Below are 19,142 nucleotides of genomic sequence, written 5' to 3'. Positions count from 1 at the left end.
GTATTTATTTATTTATTTTATTTTATTTTTTTTGTAACTGAGCCCTATATTTCCTTCACTTACATAGAAAAGGCATAAATTGTCTAGTTTAAACTAAGCATCCAGTCAAACACAGATTGAACAATGTTAGCATCAGTTTTGTGTTTTAAACTGCTGCAGCACAAACAAACAACAAATTCTGCTTTTTATAAAACTCCATGTTAGTTAGAGTGAAAAGGATATCTGTGTTAAAGTCACCCTATGTTCAGGGTAACATAGGGTGATGTCTTTAAAATTCACGTGGATCAGTGTGAAGAGGAATTTTAACTCCAAAATTATTTAATTTTACTTAAATAAACTATTATGCAGTGCTAAAAAAAAAACTACTTTATTTTGTTGTTTAATTTTCATGTTCCTGCAGTTTGCTTTAGTGAACCTCTCAAATTCAAATAAAAATATTATAACCATGATAAATAAACTTGCTAGAAAACAAACATGTGCTTATTTCAGTAACAGTGCATTAACCCAGTGGTACACTTCAAGTTTAGTTTATTGTACATACAACATGAAGTTCAAAATACCAGTACATTCTGACATTGTTTACTTCCTTTCCCATGCAGAAGCTTGCAGCTCGACTGCCGAAGTCCCGGGAGGTGAGAGAAGTCCCCCACGGCTGCTTGTGTCCCCCCGGTAAGGTCCTACACTTCCCCCGTTCTCACGTCTCACTGTAAATCACTGACTGAGGCACCGTCATCCAGAAAACACTCAAAGCATGCAACAGGACGCTCTTGTTCAAAGGGATGTTTTACATATCTCTCTACATTTAACATCCTACGATTTAGATGTTTTGACGATGCTCTTTAATGTTTTCTACATTTCTGTCTCATCAAGTGTTCAGATTAGAGACATGGGTTCTGTTGAGGAGTTTGTATGGTTCATGGTTACACAGAGACGCTGCAGACATTCACCAGGAGAGATCTGCAACAACCATTCCAGTTTGATTTTGTGCTGTGGTTTGAATTTATTAACACATCTTGTTCATAACAATGCTAGTGATGATCATTATTTTCTGCTTCTTGATGTAGGGATGGAATGAGATGTGTTTTTATGGAGGGATAAGTGTTGTTGACTCCCACACTGACCCTTACTCTGCTCTTTGACATTTTACTCACGATGACAATGTCTGCTGAATATAATCCAAGACAACCAACTGCACAGTTTGGTTCTGCTTTCTGAGAACAAGCAGAGAATGTACTCATAACCTACGGCTCGGCAGGGTCAGTCCCATCAATTGTTTTGTTTTATGACGGTCTTAGTGTGAGTTAGTTCAGCTGAGCTCAAAACTTATTAAATTTATGATGCTAAAAATAAGCTGTCTGTCTGAGTGTCCCCTTTTGGTGTCTAGAAACACCTGTTTCCTTGCTGCAGCCCCCAGATGGTAGTAATTAAGTTCGACAAAGGGTGTGTTTGTGTGTGTGTTCCTGTACGTTCTCATTACAGTCACATTACATGGAATAATAAATGCAACAGACCGTTTAAAATAGTAGAAAGTCGTGGGGTTGAGTAAATGGAGTGAAAGTTAAAAAATCTCACTAAGTTGACAGTTGTTTTCAGTTTCTGTCTCTTAACCTCATAAAGCCTGTGAGTGTGGTGTGTATGTAAAGTTGTAGTAAATGTACTGTAAATCCAACAAACTTTCTCCTCTGGGCCTCGCTGAAGTTCAACACCGAGACTGGTACACAACCAGTGGTGTAGTCTATGTGACACGCGGGCATACAGAGTACCCCCACTAGAATGAACTCATTTACTGTGAAGGAGTCCCCGAGGCTCAATGGGATCAACCTGTATCAATAAAGGTTGAATGAAAATAGAAAAGCTTAGGAATTTCAGTATACCCACTTAAAAGTGCCCATTGACACGAGCCCATGTCACGAATGATTCAATGATTCAATGATACATGACATGGGCTCGTGTCATTGTCAACACATTTAGAACATGTTATATATTATACACATTGAGTTGCTTCACCCTGTTTTTTGTATAATTAACACTTCTGTACTTACTACTTAATACTTGAACATGTTTTGCTTTGATACTGTTTTATAAATTCTATAACGTTTTTAATACAAAGCCAACTGTTGTACAATGTTTATTGTACATTTATTCAAATATAAGCATCAGAGAAATTTTGAAATGTTCAATAAGCTCAAAAATCTAAATAAATTGATGATTACATTGTGATAACTGGTGTACTTTGGTTTCTAAGCACAGTATACCCACTACAACAATGTAGACTACATCACTGTACACAACCATTACAGAGAGCAATACTTAGCACTGTCTTATGTTACTGAAATAAATGCATCCTTTTTAAGTCAAACATTTTTCTAGTTACACTAAATTAACATTTTCTTGACTCCTAATTTTAGCATTTACCAACATCTCAATAAACAAATTTAAAGGAAACCACTTTTATGGGTTTTGATCAAAAGAAATGTTAAAGTTGATGCTGGTAGTGAACTATAATCACTGTGGTAACCACACTCCTGGACAGCAAACAATGAGAGTCAGACAAAACTGCAGATGAGAAATTAAGCCTCAAACAAAAATACACTGTGAAAAGAACGCTGTGTCATGTTTAACTTTTTTTTTGAGTGACAGAAGTGTCTGGTTGTCACATATTCTAACTCTGTGGTGATTTATGTAAGGGACTTGACAAGTTTAACCGACCCCTCACTTCCAGTTTTGAAGATAAAAATTGAACTCAGATGAAATGGAAATCAATGAGCGTTTTGGATTTGTATGCTCTGGACGCTGGGAGGATTTGAGAATAAGTTCTAGAGTAGAGAGAGACACAATGAGTGAACGACGACGTCAATAACCTTTAAAAGATACTGAAATGCCAGTTCTGTCATGTAAAATCCAACTTTCCTTGATCCTGTTTAAATTTCAAATGTTTTTTTTCTTTTTCTGTGAAGTATGCCTGAGCTGCAGAAACCTGAACGGGACTTTTTTCACTCATGTTGCTTAAACTTAGTTTTCAAAAGGTTTTTGCAGTTCTTTGCTAATATTTCTGTGCTGGATGATGTACTTCTACCATCAGCCATACCATAGTATTCTCATTCAAGTTGCACATTCTGATGTATTTTTTGCAAGGGTTTTTCAAGTCTGTGGCATACGTTGCAAACCAAAACGGTCACATAACGAATAATTACTTTGTAAAATGTACCTTTTATCAAGTGAATGCCATGTAAACAACAAGCAGTAACTGAGTTAATCTTTGTAGAGAATAGCAATGTTTGTTACTTTACATCCATCAGAGTAGCAACTGTTAAATTATGGTAATGACTTCACTTCAAGGACATTTTTCAAAGCACGACTAAAGCTAAGACTCGTGGGAGCCATAACTGTTCAGTACATAAACGGTTTGAGCTGCAGCAACCAACCTTGATTATATCGAGTTTAAGGCCCTGTGAAAAGAGGGGGAGGTGTCCAGCACCACATTAGTGCTAATTGGTCTTGTCAATAGGATGTTGGTTTATTTAACACTGTGCTAAGTGTCTGTGGGACGCCCCAGAAGTGCTTGTCAGGTGGCACTTTGCTCGTTGTTTCAGAGGAGAGTCTCCAGCTGCCACAGGTGTGGAGTCCTTTCAACTTTTCTGCTACCAGATGGTCTGGCAGTCTGACAGCACACTGTGACTTTTTAGAGTCCAACACCTAATAGACTGTGAGTCTGACACAGCTTTTGTGCTTTTATTGCACTACATCGTTCTGTTTGTTAGGTACAAGGGCAAACTTAACCTCTGGGCTGCAGCAAAGGTAGTCAAAGAGCTAAATCAATGTGTTGGTGAGCTGAAGTGTTGGAACACTATGCTCGAGACAATAATAATCTTGGCGCTTATTTGAGTCTGTCATGCCAACATGTTTAAAACAGACTGACCCCGCAGCTTCTTTTTAGCACCATGGTACGGCTTGAATTTTGTTGAATGGCTTTTTTTATATAATTAAGTTTGTATATATTTATTTATTTATTTTCTTTTTGTTTTGTTTGTTCATTCAGAACAAAAAGTCTCAGTCGTCTTTAATTTAACATCTCAGTTGTGTTGAAATCAACTTATAACGGTCAGCAGATAGTCACAATCATAGTTTAGTAATCAGCATTAAATTTTCATTTAATCTTTATTTCTACAGGTTAATCCCATTGAGCCTCGGGGACTCATTTACAAGAGAGACCTGATTTTAATAAAGAGTGATGACAACAGTGGACAACAACGACAACAATAGACAATCATAAAGGATGCGTACAAATCTTTTTTTTTTAACAAGTGAAAATAAAATAGTAATTAAAAGGATAATTAAAAGGGAAAGTAGCAAAAATAACAGCTAGGTTGTAAGGTGTAAATACATTAATCAAGAGTATATTTTTTACAATTCTTCTTTAATTGCATGTTGAGAACTTCATTTATTAATTAAAGTGTTATGTAATCCCAGAAATTTCTATTTAAAATGCCGCCCTGAGCTATGTCTGATTTAATTAAAGGATAAACATCCTGGTGACAACTAGTTGAACAGTAAAGACCCTTATATGACCATGTGTATCATTTTATCTGAATTACTGTAAAAATTACTCGTTCTTTATTTAAACTGTTTCCTAATTAAACTGAGCTCTGTTGTCAGCTCAACAGGTTCTGCCCAGCTCACGGGCTGCACTGAATTGTGGGACATATTCAAACCCAGATGGTTAGAGTGCCCTCCCTGGACCCACCTGGCCCCTGTCAGTCAGCGCTGACTGCATATTCTTTGGCTAAGTCCACATGGCTGCCATGCTTTTGATTTTTTACAGGCCTGAGTTACTGGGTGTACAGAACTCCTGACGCCTGCGTAGAAACACTGCAGATAGACAGCTCAGCTTGTTTATGGTTCAAGTATTTAAAAAAACAAACAATAAAATAAAGAATAACGTGTAAATTATTTATTTGCGATTGGACTTTGAATATGCATTTTTTATTTGAATGACGTGACAAATTTTCATAATGATATTTATGAAATAGTTAGAATTAATGAAAAAACTGTACATATTCAAAATATTTTTTACACAGTAAAATGTAAGTATTTGCCAATTATAATAAACTTTGTGGATATAGAACTGCAGCTAACACCAAAAGCAGTGAGCGTGTCTTGGTGGCTGCCCCATCCTGAAAGACCCAGAGTATTATTCTGAGCCGGGTGAGTCTGAGAGCAGCCTGTGAAAATGAACTTTGTTGCTAAAAGTGGAGCCTTACAATGTTGGACACTCAAGGCCTGAAAGGTGCCACCGAGTCTGTTGTCTGTCATGACCATGAAACAGAGTGGTACAACTAAAAATATGTGGAGCATACTTGCTGGTTTAAGTGGATGGAGATGAATCACAGGACACGCTGCATATGGCTGAGAGTTCCTCACATTAACAGTCTGGGTATGTTGTGTGTTTGGAGTCATCACATGGACCTGGTAGGAGTCAAACTTCATGAGGTCCTGATGGTCAGTGATAACAGAACAAACTACATTTGTACTTCTAGACAGCTTGAACGATCAAACAGTTTGAGGTTGGCACAGACTAGAGGTTGAGCAGACTAGTCGACTAGTCGATTCTACGACATCTCACAAGTTTTTAAATTTCATGTTGACTAGTCGCAGTCAGTGATTGTGTCACGTGATCAGCTGGGCCACTGGCTACAACACGGATTCTTCCAAGCAGATGGAAGGAGAGGAGCAGGCAAAGTCTTCCAAACAGCTAGAAATTCATCAACAGTGTGGAAGTATTTCACTAAAGTCTCTTCCAGTTCAACCACCAGCCCTGCTATTTTTATTTTTATTTTATTTAATCCATTAAATAAAATAAAAACGGAGGGGGGGGGGGGGGGGCATCACCACCAGTGGAGAATCCATTACTGCCACTACCGCCACCGTGGTTTATTTTATTTAGTGGATTAAATGAAATAAAACTAACAGTTTCTGAACGCCAGCAGCTCAGGGGCCGGACATCCAACAATTTTTTTTTTCATCCAACCTTTATTTATAGAGGTTAGTCTCATTGAGTCACAAAGACAACATTACAAGAGAGACCTGTTTTAAACAAAAAACATAATTATGTAAATAAACCAAGTACATTAGTCCCTCGCTACTTCACGCTTCATTTATCCCAGACTCGCTCTATCGCGTTTTTTTAATGTGAGATTTGACATGACACACAATTGATAGATGAGCCGCACGATCGGCATGGAATTTTTATTTAAAATTAATTAGTTTAAATTATTTAGCACCTCCTGCACCTCTGTGCAGCCCAAACTTCAGGATAAACTTCTTCCTGCAGCTGATCAGCTGATCTCTGTGCAGAGCAGAGAAAAGGGCATGACTGAGAGCAGCTGAGGCAGAGAGCTGAAATCATGACATTCTGTGCTCTTTTAGAGCGTTTAGAGTTTAGACACATTTAGAAAATTGCAAGAGTGTGGGAAGGGTTTAAAACACCTTTATATATGTATATATATATATATATATATATATATATATATATATATATATATATTTACTTACTACTTGTACCACTATTCCTACTTGGTGGTTTTGTGGTTTTTAAGAATAATAATAATACTTTATTTGTATAGCACCTTTCAAACAAATGTTACAAAGTGCTTCACATTAATCAATTAAAACATGATAAATGACATCAGAAACACAAAAGTATACCAAAGTATAACTTATCGCGGGGCTTCAGGGTACGGATCCCCCGCGATAAACAATGGACTGATGTATTACAATGATCCGTAAGTTACCTTATAAATTTTTATCATCTTTTAAATTTGTTGGTTTTATTACATTGAATCATAAATGCAATAAACAGAACCCAAACCCAGAACCCCCCCCCCCCCCCCCACACACACACACACCACCCCCGACAATTTAATTAACTCATTAGTGGGCCAGACTGAAGTCACGCGGCTCTAGGGGAAATATCAGTGTGACAACTTCTCTCAGAGTCAGAGTCAGAGTTTCTTTATTGTCATTCGCACCTCATGTGGTACATGTGGTGGAGCGAAATTATGTACACAGGGTCCCAGTTACATCCGACAATAAAATGTATAAGAAAAACAGTAATAACATCTAAGATATGAACTAAGAAAAACATCAACTAAATATACACTAAGCACTCATAACATAAAACATTGAACATCAGCACAAACATGAACATGAGTCTGTGAGCAGATGAGCACGCATGAACACATCAACATTGAAACAGATCAGCAGCAACATGAAACAGATCAGCAGCAACATGATACAGATCAGCAGCAACATGAAACAGATCAGCAGCAACATTGAAACAGATCAGCAGCAACATTTTTCAGATCAGCAGCAACATTGAGACAGATCAGCAGCAACACGAAACAGATCAGCAGCAACATGAAACAGATCAGCAGCAACATGAAACAGATCAGCAGCAACACGAAACAGATCAGCAGCAACATGATGTGATTTTTCACAGTGATTATCCTGGTTAGAGATTCATGAGTCTAACAGCCTCAGGGTAGAAGCTGTTCTCTCCACATGTGGCATGTAGTTTTTAAAAAAGCAATGCACAGATTTCATTGTAATGTCCTTTGATAACAAACCAACAACAAAGTATCCTACAACATCTTTAATGTCCAACTAATATTTATCTGTAAAGTAAATATCTGCCGTTTAATTTGTTTAGAAAAAAGCTTTTATGTTGAGTGTATAAATGAGAACAGGAAACAAATTGATACTTCCTTGAGCCCAGCAGAAGAGTTTGTTGAAGAAAACGTGCAAAGCTCTGCGTCTAGTTTACAGTCTGTTACTATGGTAACAGAGTCAGTGCTTTCCTATGGTCCAGAGTGATGCTTTAAATAAGCTAAGTTAGGATGCGTTCAATAGCATCAGAGGAAGTATATGTTGTCACATAAACAAAGCTGGGTGACTCTCAGTGTTTCCAGCCCTGAACTGGATCAGCTCATTGTTTTGTTTCGGTACAAAGGATACACAGTGCGTACAGCACGTGATTTATAGCTGCACAAGTACAAAAGCAAGAATTTATCAGCCTCATCCAAACATAAACAAGGTTTGCATTTTTAGAGCAGTGTAGTGGGAGCCAAATGACAAAGACAGCAAGCTGTTTTTGTGAGCAAAACTTACCAAAGATTTACTGGTTACATTTGTTTAACAGGGAAGTATAACTGTGTAGTATATGCAGGTTACAGTTAAAGAGGACAGGATTATGAATAAAACCTTTCAGCACACCCGAATCAAGCCTCAAAACCTCAGACTGAAATTTGTTTGTCCTACATTTATCAGGTAAAACTTACGAGCTGTACGGTCATTGAATGAAGAGGAATGGAGCACAAAAGAAAGAAAAAATGATAATTGCAAGTGTCAGTGCTCTAGTCAGATGTATAGGGAAATGATCTTAAGCTCACAGGAGGTTGTTGTTGTTCTGTTAGAAACCATGTTATAATCTCAGTATTGTACAGATTGATCCATTATTAACACCCACTGATGAAAGGTGAAGACAGAGCAACAATGTGTGAGTGTCCGTTATCAAACATCTCATGAACCACTAGACAAATAAAATAAAATACTCAGAATGTAATCTTTATTTACAACAAAAGACTAAATCATGCCATCTGTCTATAATCTTTAGTTATACATCTACAAGTGATTGTATTTGATTTCAATTTGATTCAAAATGGCTGCCACATCCACTGTGCTTAAAATACTCTAAAATATCTATACTTTCGATATTTTTTACAGATATTGACCATACAAATGGCTTTGCAAAACCTAAGTCATTCACAAACACATGCACTCATTGCATGACATCATAAAACTTTTGCGTTGACCATTGAAGTCTGTTAGTAAAATTTCTCATGAACTAATGAATGGATTTTACTGAAATTTTCAAAAGTAGACAATAGACATGCATCTACAATTTATTAATGTTTAGAGAAAATCAAATTCAAGATGACCACCATAAATGACATTTGTAATATTGTGTGAGATCAAGCATAACTTTAGTTTTAGGGTTTGACGAAACTGACTAGAACTCTAGATATTCTCAACATACTAAAACTCATGGTTGTCTAAATACATTCCTGCAAGGAATGCTTAAATGCCTTCAATTTATTTATTTTTCTTTGGGGTACAAACTACCGGTATATATTTTTGCAACTATAAAGTGGCATCAAGTAATGATACCAAGGATTGTTTGTAGTCTGTCAGCAGCTTTCTCACTATTTTCTTTTTTCAAACTATTTTTTAAACAACAGGTAAATGGTCAATGGTAAATGGACTGCACTTATTTAGTGTCTTTCTATCTGATCAAGACACAAAGTTCTTTACAACATAAGCTGTGCCTCATTTTCCCATTCATACAGCACTCTACTATACCTTTACAAAGAATAATCAGAGCTTTATCACATTCATACACTGATGGGACACATGTCAGAGACAATGAGGGGTTCAGTGTCTTGCCCAGAGACACTTCATGTGACTGCTGGTGGAATCGAACCCCCAACTCTTGCATTGGAGGACGACTGCTCTAACCACTCAGCCACAGCCACCCCCAGGTGTTTTGTTAGATTAAACAACACATTCATTTGGACAGGAAAGGAATTTGTGTATCGTACACTAGGCTGTTAAAAAAATTGCAACTTTGTCATTGCTGCAAAATATAAACCCTTGACTGAGAGTCACAGATGCCAACCCAGCTGCCAGAGTGATAGCTCAAGGCGGGGGCAACTAGATCAGGGTGCACACTGAGTATGCTCAGCAGTCTGACTGCTGACAGCCCACTGCTGCCCACAGCCTGGGATCAAAGAGGGCTACAAGTTAAACTGTCTGAGCGTGTGTACTGGATGGGTGAGATAGAGTAACAGCTCTGACAACGATACACGTTGAACTCAGTGTTCTTAATGCAGGTTTGCTCGTAACTGTAGGGTGTAAAGATTAAATGCGACCCACCAATAAACACCACCTCAGATCCAAGCCAATTACATCTAGTAAAAGATCAATAATACTGTCATAAAAGTATGTTTTCTTGTTAAATCAAGATGATTGAACTGGCTTCCCTAACTCCTCTGTACCTGCGACATGTGCAATAAAAACAATCCTCTCAAGTTACCTGAACTGCAGACCATGTTCATAACTCTACCCTACCAGTCATATCCTACACTGCCTGCAACTGTGCTGTTTAATAAAAAATATGTGCATTTTTTTAATATCAATATGAAAATGTGACATTGTCTGACAGTATTGACAAGACCAGTATTTGTGACTTTTGCCAGATTCTAATTCGACTTGTGTTGTTACTCGAAGCACAAAGTGAGACATTTATTTCCCTTGAAGACCCATCTTACTGTAAATTCATTCCAACCCTCTTGGACACAGCACTTGTTAACTTTTATTGGTGAGATTTATTGTTATTTAGTTTGTGAACAAGGACAAAATACAAAATCATTTTTCCATATTTTTTTTTTAAACAATAGCAGGTTTTTTTGTTCAGTAAAAACAACTATGATTATTTAGCTTCAGATTAATCTATGAAGAGATCTTTATTACTCAATTGATTTCAGTCCACCAGGTGGTGAATGCCCTTTGCTGTTTTTTTGTGTGATTATAATTTTCTGTTTGCTGTAGATATAGTTGCATCTATGCAACAACAACAAAAAAAGGCTTCACAACATCATGTGCAAACAAGAGCCTTCATCTAATCAGTGCAGCTGACAGGGGGTGGGAGGGTCCCAGGGTTGTGAAGCCAGTTATTTAAGGAGCCCTCCACAAGTTCACCTTGACATCTGCGCTGACAGGAAGAGTGCATGGCAGATCCCCTTTCTTTGCCCATGATACATTTACAGGACAGCTGCCAACGTGTAGCCAAACTTGGAGGAATGTGACAGCCAAAGGCAGAGAGAGGAAATACAGGCTACTGAAGGTTGTACAGACAAAAGGTAAAAATGCAAAGGAATGGCGAGATGCATGACTTGGCAAGATCCAAGTCAGTGCTTGATTACTTTAAAATGTTTTTGTTTGTTTGTTTGTTTTTTTTGTTTGGGTAATTTTGTTATCCATCCATCCATACATACATACATACATGTATACATACATACTGTACATTGTCTTTTTCCCACTTTTCTACTTAGGGTCACCGAGGAATTGGAGCCTGTTTTTAGCAGTCATTGTGTAAGAGACTCCTTGAGCAGCATGAAAGTCCTTTGCAGGGCCACATAAAGTCAAACAAGGCAGACAATCATTTACACTCTCATTTGCACCTCGGAACAAGTTAGAATGACCAACTAACTTAACACGCATGTTTTTTGGTCAGTGGGACGAAACCAGAGTACTGGCATAAACCCACTTATGCAGTGGGAAAACATACAAATTCCACACAGAAAAGCCCCTGGTGGTGTGCGATCCAGCAACTTTCCCAATGTGAGATGACAGCTCAAACCACTTTTCGCCGTGCTGCCTGTATTCATTACATATACCGGTACTTCATATACTAATATATACTTCATTACATATACAGTGCTGTATATAAAAAAACATCCTGCTCACCCTTTTTTTCCATATGGGTTGTTGCACTTTTCACGTCTAGCTTAGGTTCTCTACCAGAGGCCTGTGAGCCTGTAGGTTATGCTTAGTTGTTCAATGGATTGTGCTCTTCTGGTCAGAGATCTCTATTGCTGTCCCAGTTTGGGATCACTCTGATGAGCATTGGCACCATAGAAGCCTTGGCTTTTCAGCACTATTTATAGGACTAGAGATCATCAGAGCCACTATACAGGATTAAACATCAAAGACCCTGAAATACATCAAGAACAAGTGCACTGAAGGCAGCAAAAACCTAAAGTACAAGAAGAGCCACAAAAGAACCATCATGGAAGGCTAAACTCCTGTACAGGTTGTATCACTGGTAAACTGAGAAATTTGCTGACATCAACAAATCCTGCCAGTGGCTGGAGATGGCTGGACTGAAGAACAGCACAGAGGCAGTAATCATGGAAGCACAAGAGCAATAAAGGCCAGGGTCTACCACACCAAACAGGATCCAAGTTGCAGACTGTACAAAAATACCCCTGACAATCCAGTACATAATAGCAGAATGTCAGATACAGGCAGCCAAAGAGTACAGTATATGGGACGACATAACCAAATAGCTTGAATAATGTACTTTTTTGTATGCTAAGCATTAAATAAATGTCCCACAATAAATGTGAGAGACTCCACTAAGGATGTAAATGTCAGGGCTTAGATACTGGGATATTTCCAGATCCAGACTGATAAACAAGTGATGATGAATAATAACTAATCAACTAACTAAGTGGTGGTCAACAAACCACAGAAGAAGGCAGTGGTGATAGATGTATTGATCCCATGTGACTGTACCATCAGGAAGAAAGAACATGAGTAGGTCAAGAAAAACCATGAGCTGAAAGGCAAAATGGATAAGTTGTGGAGAGTTGAGGCTTCAGTGGTGCCTGCGGACTGCTGACAGCACTCAGGTCAAATTATTTGAACAGAGTCAGGGCACCACATCATGAGTTTTGAAGCATTGTGCATAGTGTACTTCTTCAAATGCATTGGGGACTGATTTTGCAATAAAAGTGGAGTAAAGTGATTGTGTTTTTAAAATACTTTTTTTTTTTACTTTATGGATCTTTGTAAGGGACGGCATGGTGGCACAGTTGGTAGAGCTTTTACTTCTCAGCAAGCAGGTCGCCGGTTCAGATCTCAGCCCGGGACCTTTCTGGTTGGAGTTTGCATGTTCTCTCCATGCATGGGTGGGTTTTCTCTGGGTACTCTAGTTTCTTTCCACAGACCAAAAACATGCATGTAAGGCTGATTGGTAACTCTGAATTGTCCTTAGTTGAGAGAGAGAGAGAGAGAGAGAGAGAGAGAGAGAGAGAGAGAGAGAGAGAGAGAGTCAATGGTTGTTTGTCTCATTTGTCTCTGTGTGTCTCTGTGATGGACTGGAGACTTGTCCAGGGTGTACCCCACCCCTCGCACAGTGACAGCTGAAAATGGGTACCAGTGACCTCTAAAGGATGGATGGATCTTTATAAGCTGCTGTTACTGACAGAAATCAGTAGTACTAGATGGATCAGATTTAGTGAATGAAAAAAGTCATACAACTCATTTTGATATATAGAGAAGTGTAAACGGGTACTAAATAGTTGGCATTTGCTTAAAATTGAAAAGTTTTAATACTCATGTAGCTAAATAATTGACCAATATACTTAAATGTTTGACTGCAAACTAACATTTGTTTTGCATTGAATGAACACCATCAAACACATTCAGAGTCAGATGTTTTTCTCATGGACAGTAAAGTTTTTTTCCAGATGGTCCTTCAATTCACAGCAAAACAACTTAAAGCAAACAGGTTTAAGTTGTGACATTACTGAATGTTCAGCAGATGCTTGACCTGCATGGCTGTTCACATGGTCATGTCAAGTATTTATTTAATGGCAATTAATACAAACCCCAAGTGTGATTGCTGAAATTTAACATCTCCAGCCACTCTAACCAAAATGTGCTTGTTGAATTCACACCTCACTTACATGTCACTCGTGTTCACACATTACAAACTTTATGCAGTGTTAATTAATCCCTGTGTGAATATCACATGTGTGGCTCAACGGTTACTACTGTTGAAACAACCTGTTGAAACTCTACTGCACTTTACAGTAGTGGTGACTGAGCAGGTGCTACGTTGCATTCATCAAGTTCCTGTGCTTTGTCTAAATTGAGTTTCATGTTTAGTTGAACGTATTTTCCACTCAGTCCCCTTCAAGGTAGTAGATTGGATGCACCTAAAATGTGCTTTGATGTTCTCTAAGTAGGTGGAAGGTTGAATGTGACTTGTTTCTGGGGCCTTTTTAAACCAACAGAACCATCAATAAGGCTGTTGTCACAGAGCTGTGGAAGACCATGATCTGCCATGACTTTCTAAACATATCTTGTGTAAAGTAGTTATCACTTATTCTAGTGAGAACATAGTGATTTCTTTAGTCCACACTTGTAGCAATCCCATGAGGCTCTTTTTACTCACTTTAAGGGATTGTGGTATTTTGTCCTAAGTTGTTAAAATGTAAATAATTTATTTTATGGAAGCTAGGAATTAGCCAGATGTTCCTGCACTCATTCCAACTGTGTTATTAATAAAAATAAATTAAAAAAGCCCCTTGCACCTCAGTGTGATTTGAGTAACAATTAAGCAAGCATGAGGTGTCGTCAACCAACCACTGTTACACTTCTGAGATAAAAATGGAGGTAGTCACAAAGTTGAATTGGAGAGTAAAGCCCCCAGTATACTACCGCATACATCCATACGCAGAGGTACACACGTACGTAGACAGAGGTAAGAGCATACCCATATGTCTGTGCAAAGCTCAAATTTTTACGACCTCATACTCGTACGTGGTGTCACACAATAAACTGCCCAGCGACAGACTGTTTTCTATGCAACACCAATGTATTAAATTCCCCTTCTTCATCCCTGATCTGGCCTTTTCTTTTGTTTTTTTGCCAAGAGGTAGTGATCTCTTCCTCCTCCGTTGATGCCATGACTGAAATGGTGAGAAATGGAGGAATTTGTCACGAGCGAATTAAACTCAGGTCCAGCATGGCTGCGGGAGGGTCTGGAAATATCCTGCTGGGCTGGTCTGATGTGTGGGCTGTAGAGCCAGCGCTCTCTGTTTTATTGGGGGTTTTTTTTAGATCTTTTTTATTAACAACATATAAACACAGAACACTGCTGCGCTTTTTTTTTTCTTTTTTCCGACCTGTCAATCAATCCAGTAGGCGTGTCAGCAAATGACCAATCAGCGACCTCAGCTATCCATAATTTTAGCTTTTGCTAACCAGGGCTTAATTTGTAAACTGATTGATGCCAGAATGCAAATAGCAGGCGGGTTTTGGGGGGGGGGGGGGGGGGGGGGGCACAGATCGTGGCTGTTGTATTTAAAAGTAGTGCTCATATAATTATTTTCAGTTTACATATCCAATATAAGTTTTATTCGTTCAAGGCAGTCGTATTTGTTCATAACTTTATTATTAGTAAGCCTGAGAGTTTCCGGATCCAAGCAAACAGTTACCAGAACACACCCTGTCAAAATAAGAGAGTTCCCAGCTTTTGTTCCAGCAGGATCTGGCTCAAATTAAGCCCTGTCACTAACCTATATGATGCTAACTAAAAAAAATTGCTGGCTAACGCTATACCGCAAACTGCTAAGATCATTCTGTCTGCGTCACACATCTTCATCTTTTTCCATGGAAACTGCATCGATGAATCACATCTTGTCATGTGTACATTTAGTGCTTGTAATGTTTAACAGTGGCATGGCTTCAGCTTGCCACTGCTTGGCTGGCAGACTTCAAAGTTCAAAGTAGCAGAAGCTAATTTTGCTAGCATTTTCCAACGGTTGTGAAAATGCTAACCCATTATGTTTTTTTGTTTTTGTTAGATGCATCTGAAAACTCACTTAATATAGCAACCGTGTTGCTAAATTGGCAACACTGAGAGTTTACAAGTTGGCTTGTAAACTTTGCATGAGGTTACAACAGTGCAAAAGTTACAAAAAAATAAATAATTCAGCCTTGCATCCACACAAAAACAGCATTTTAGGAGTGCTGAGATTGTATTTTTGGAAATAAAAGTTCCTGAGTAAAAACATCTTTAAAGACCTTCTATTGTTTTTTTGTGTAGACAGTCAAAATGCACCCTTTTGAAAATGATGATGTGATAGACAAAATCTAAACTATGACCCAAAGCATATCCTTTCTTGTATATGTAGTTTTTTAATAGCGTGCCCGCTGTATGCTCATGCTCCATGCCTTGTTTCCTGTTTTTGGTGTATTTCCGAGACAGCGTTACAGTGTAACATACAGGCTTGTCATTGGAACTACTATGTTTTTTGTCCATTTTGTGTATCCTTATGAATGAAGACATTTTAGAAACCATGCCATGTTTATGAGGATATGTTTAAAAAAAGATGTTGATTTGGAATTATTCTGAGAATGAGCTCTGTTGAAGCAAACACCACGGAACAACTCTTACACAAGTGGGTTTTTTGTGAACAACCAGAAGCAGATTGAAGAGGGAGCTCATTTTTGCAGCAATGTCGAACCATTTTGTCAAAACTGAAAACAGAAGAACAAAAGAGCAGATTTGGGTGGTGTTAGGATATTAGTTTTAAAGTCACACCCTCAATGAAGATCATTTTTAGAAATGAGAGTATATCTTTGAAACATGAGAGAAAATTAAACTCAGACATTTATTCTGATGATAAGTGGAAACTTCATAAACTGGTGTCAGCTGTGTCAAAAGACATGTGGTTTAAATTGCACATCATATGTACCAATTTCATAGCTGATGTCTGTAAGATGAGCTGCACAGAGCCTGAAGAAAAATAAGACAAAAACCAACCAAACCACACTCTGTTTAACCAAATGCCATGTGTCCACCAATAGAAAAACAAATGATCATCAAATTTAGATTGTTCTTTTTTTACACAAGTAGTATGACTGCTTAAATCAACAATTTGTTTTCTGAACTGACATATTTGTTTGTTTATAGTTATATAAACAGGGTGTAAAGTCATCTCCTAATTTTATTTGTCTTATCTAAATACCTAACCTTGAGCTTATTTTCTGCCCTTAACCTAATTCTACATCTAACCATGAAACCAATCCTCGACCTTTGATAAACACCTCATTCGTACCTCAATTTGGTCTTCGTAGTAAATGAAGCCCCAACAAATTGTAGTCAGTTGAAAATCAACACACATATAAAAACAAAGAACACACAAAGACTACTACATTGGCACACACTGCAAGGCATGGATTGATTTGGTTCAGACATCCTGTGGGTATCACAGTGATTTAGCAAATCATCAGGGAAAACGCTCTTATGCTAACAGACCTGGGCCTCTGGCCAAAATCAGTAACTCCACAGACATTTTTAGAAATGGAATTGAAAATTAGTCTTTTTTTTTTTTTCTTAAGCATGCTGCAGGAGGACAGATGGAAAAGTAGTTAACATTGCAGAAGCTCATTTGTAAAAGGTCATGTATCACCTCAAGAGTTTGGTTGTAATTACGCCTACTTTAATGGACTGAAAACAGAAACACACACACCCCACACATACACAGGCATCTCTTCACATATGGTGTTGAGCAACTGTCCACAATCTTGCCATCTTTAAGCAATCTTTGTGCATGACAAAGTCTAAAGATATTTCAGACGTTGATTTTGTGAAATTATTTAAAATGTGTTCATCCTGGCATTAGTTGAACTTACAGTATATATATATATATATATATATATTCATTGCCAATGTCCAGGATGTAATGCACTGTACTATAAATGATAAATGGACTGTACTTATATAGCACCTTTCTATGTAATCAAGATACTCAAAGCTCTTTACAACAATCTGTGCCTCATTTACCCATTCATACAGCACTCTGCTAGATCTCTACAAAACTAATTGAACAAATCATTTTAATGAGACTAATCAGAGCTTTATCACATTCACACACTGATAAGACACACATTGGAGCCAATGAGGGGTTCAGTGTCTTGCCCATGGGCACTTCGGCATGTGACTGCTGGTGGATTCAAACCCCCAACTATTGCATTGGAGGACAACTGCTCTAACCACTCAGCCACAGCCGCCCCGTACTGCTTATCTTTCCATCCAAGCTCATTTAATTAGTCAGTAATTTATTGAATTAACAAGTCAATAATCATTTCAAGATCATTAATCATTAGTTGTTTTTTCTTGATCTGTTATTAATATAAATCAGACTGTTGTTGGGTTGCAGTGGGATGACATTTTTAAATAATTTAATTATGTTACCTAAAATGAATTTGTAAAAAAACCCATTAAATTCATGAAAATATATTTGCACTGAAATATTTGTCAATGTCAAATGATGTCTAAATCTTAGATACAGACGACTAAACTGGTCTTTAGTTAGAGGTGGGGATCAAAAGCTCTTTCTTTACTTTATTATACAGTAAATCTAAGATTTTTTTTTACTTTGTTATTTCAGTTTCTTGTGTTTGTACATGCTGTTTGTATAAGCAGAGACACCTTGACTACTCACCAAACTTTGAGAGGCAAAAGTTTTAGGCAAATTGTGACTGGACACAACATAATGACATTTTCAGTCAATGGTATTTAAGCAAAAAAGACTAATAAAAGAAGAGGTACTGTGAAATAAGTCTACATATTCACACAAATTACACGCCAGTGTAGTTTGTTGTAATGTGCACATGTAAAATCTTTCCACTTATAAGACTTCCATTGGTTCATCCAGAATTTAGCCATTTTTTCTCACACTGCATAAAAAGACCAAGTTTATGAAGCCAAAAGCTTTTTATTTCTATAAATTGGCTAAAGTAATACATATATTTAAAGGGTTTCCCTTTAAAATATATAACATTTGGTATATAAGTTTCACTGCTTTGGTACTCTAGTTTATAGAACAGTGAAAAAGAAGATGTCATGATGTCATCCACAAAGAAAGTCCTATTTTAGGAGCCCGAAAATTATATATTTTAAAACAGATTCCAAAGTGAAAATCACCATTATTGTGTTTTAATATAGACATCTAAAATGCAATTTTTTGAAAATAATGATGTCATCTGTAACCTCACGTGTCATAGATGAGGCTAAATCTTGACTTTACATTTCACGCCCAGCATAAACGTTGCTCATTTTCAGTGTTTTGTTGTTGCAGCGCCATGAAAATACACCTGGCACAGCACAACGGGTCATTTTCTGAGGATTTTTAGTTGATGAAAACATTTCTAGAAAGGGTGCCATGTTTAGAAGACCAGTTTTATAAACGTCAAATTAAAATATACTGTGCTTCTGAATAAGGAGTGTTTCTGTTTGGACATCCATTCATCATCTTTACCTGCTTGTTCCTGTTTGGGTTGCAAAGTTCACTGGTGCCCATGTCCAGCAATCACTGTGCGAGAGGCGGGGTACACCCTGGACAGGTCTCCAGTCCATCACAGGGACACATAGAGACAAACGAGACAAACAACCATTCACTCTCTCACTCACACCTAGAGACAATTTAGAGTTACCAATCAGCCTA

General features: G+C 37.7%; 1 pseudogene; it reads left to right on the top strand.

Annotated features, from left to right (window-relative positions):
• LOC119407542 overlaps window positions 1-19,142 on the top strand; it is a 69,729-nt pseudogene that overhangs the window by 10,568 nt on the left and 40,019 nt on the right.

Source organism: Nematolebias whitei, chromosome 1 (genome assembly GCF_014905685.2).
Source record: "Nematolebias whitei isolate Nwh7 chromosome 1, NemWhi1, whole genome shotgun sequence".
Taxonomy (NCBI): domain Eukaryota; kingdom Metazoa; phylum Chordata; class Actinopteri; order Cyprinodontiformes; family Rivulidae; genus Nematolebias; species Nematolebias whitei.
This window is presented reverse-complemented; position numbering and strand designations above follow the sequence as displayed.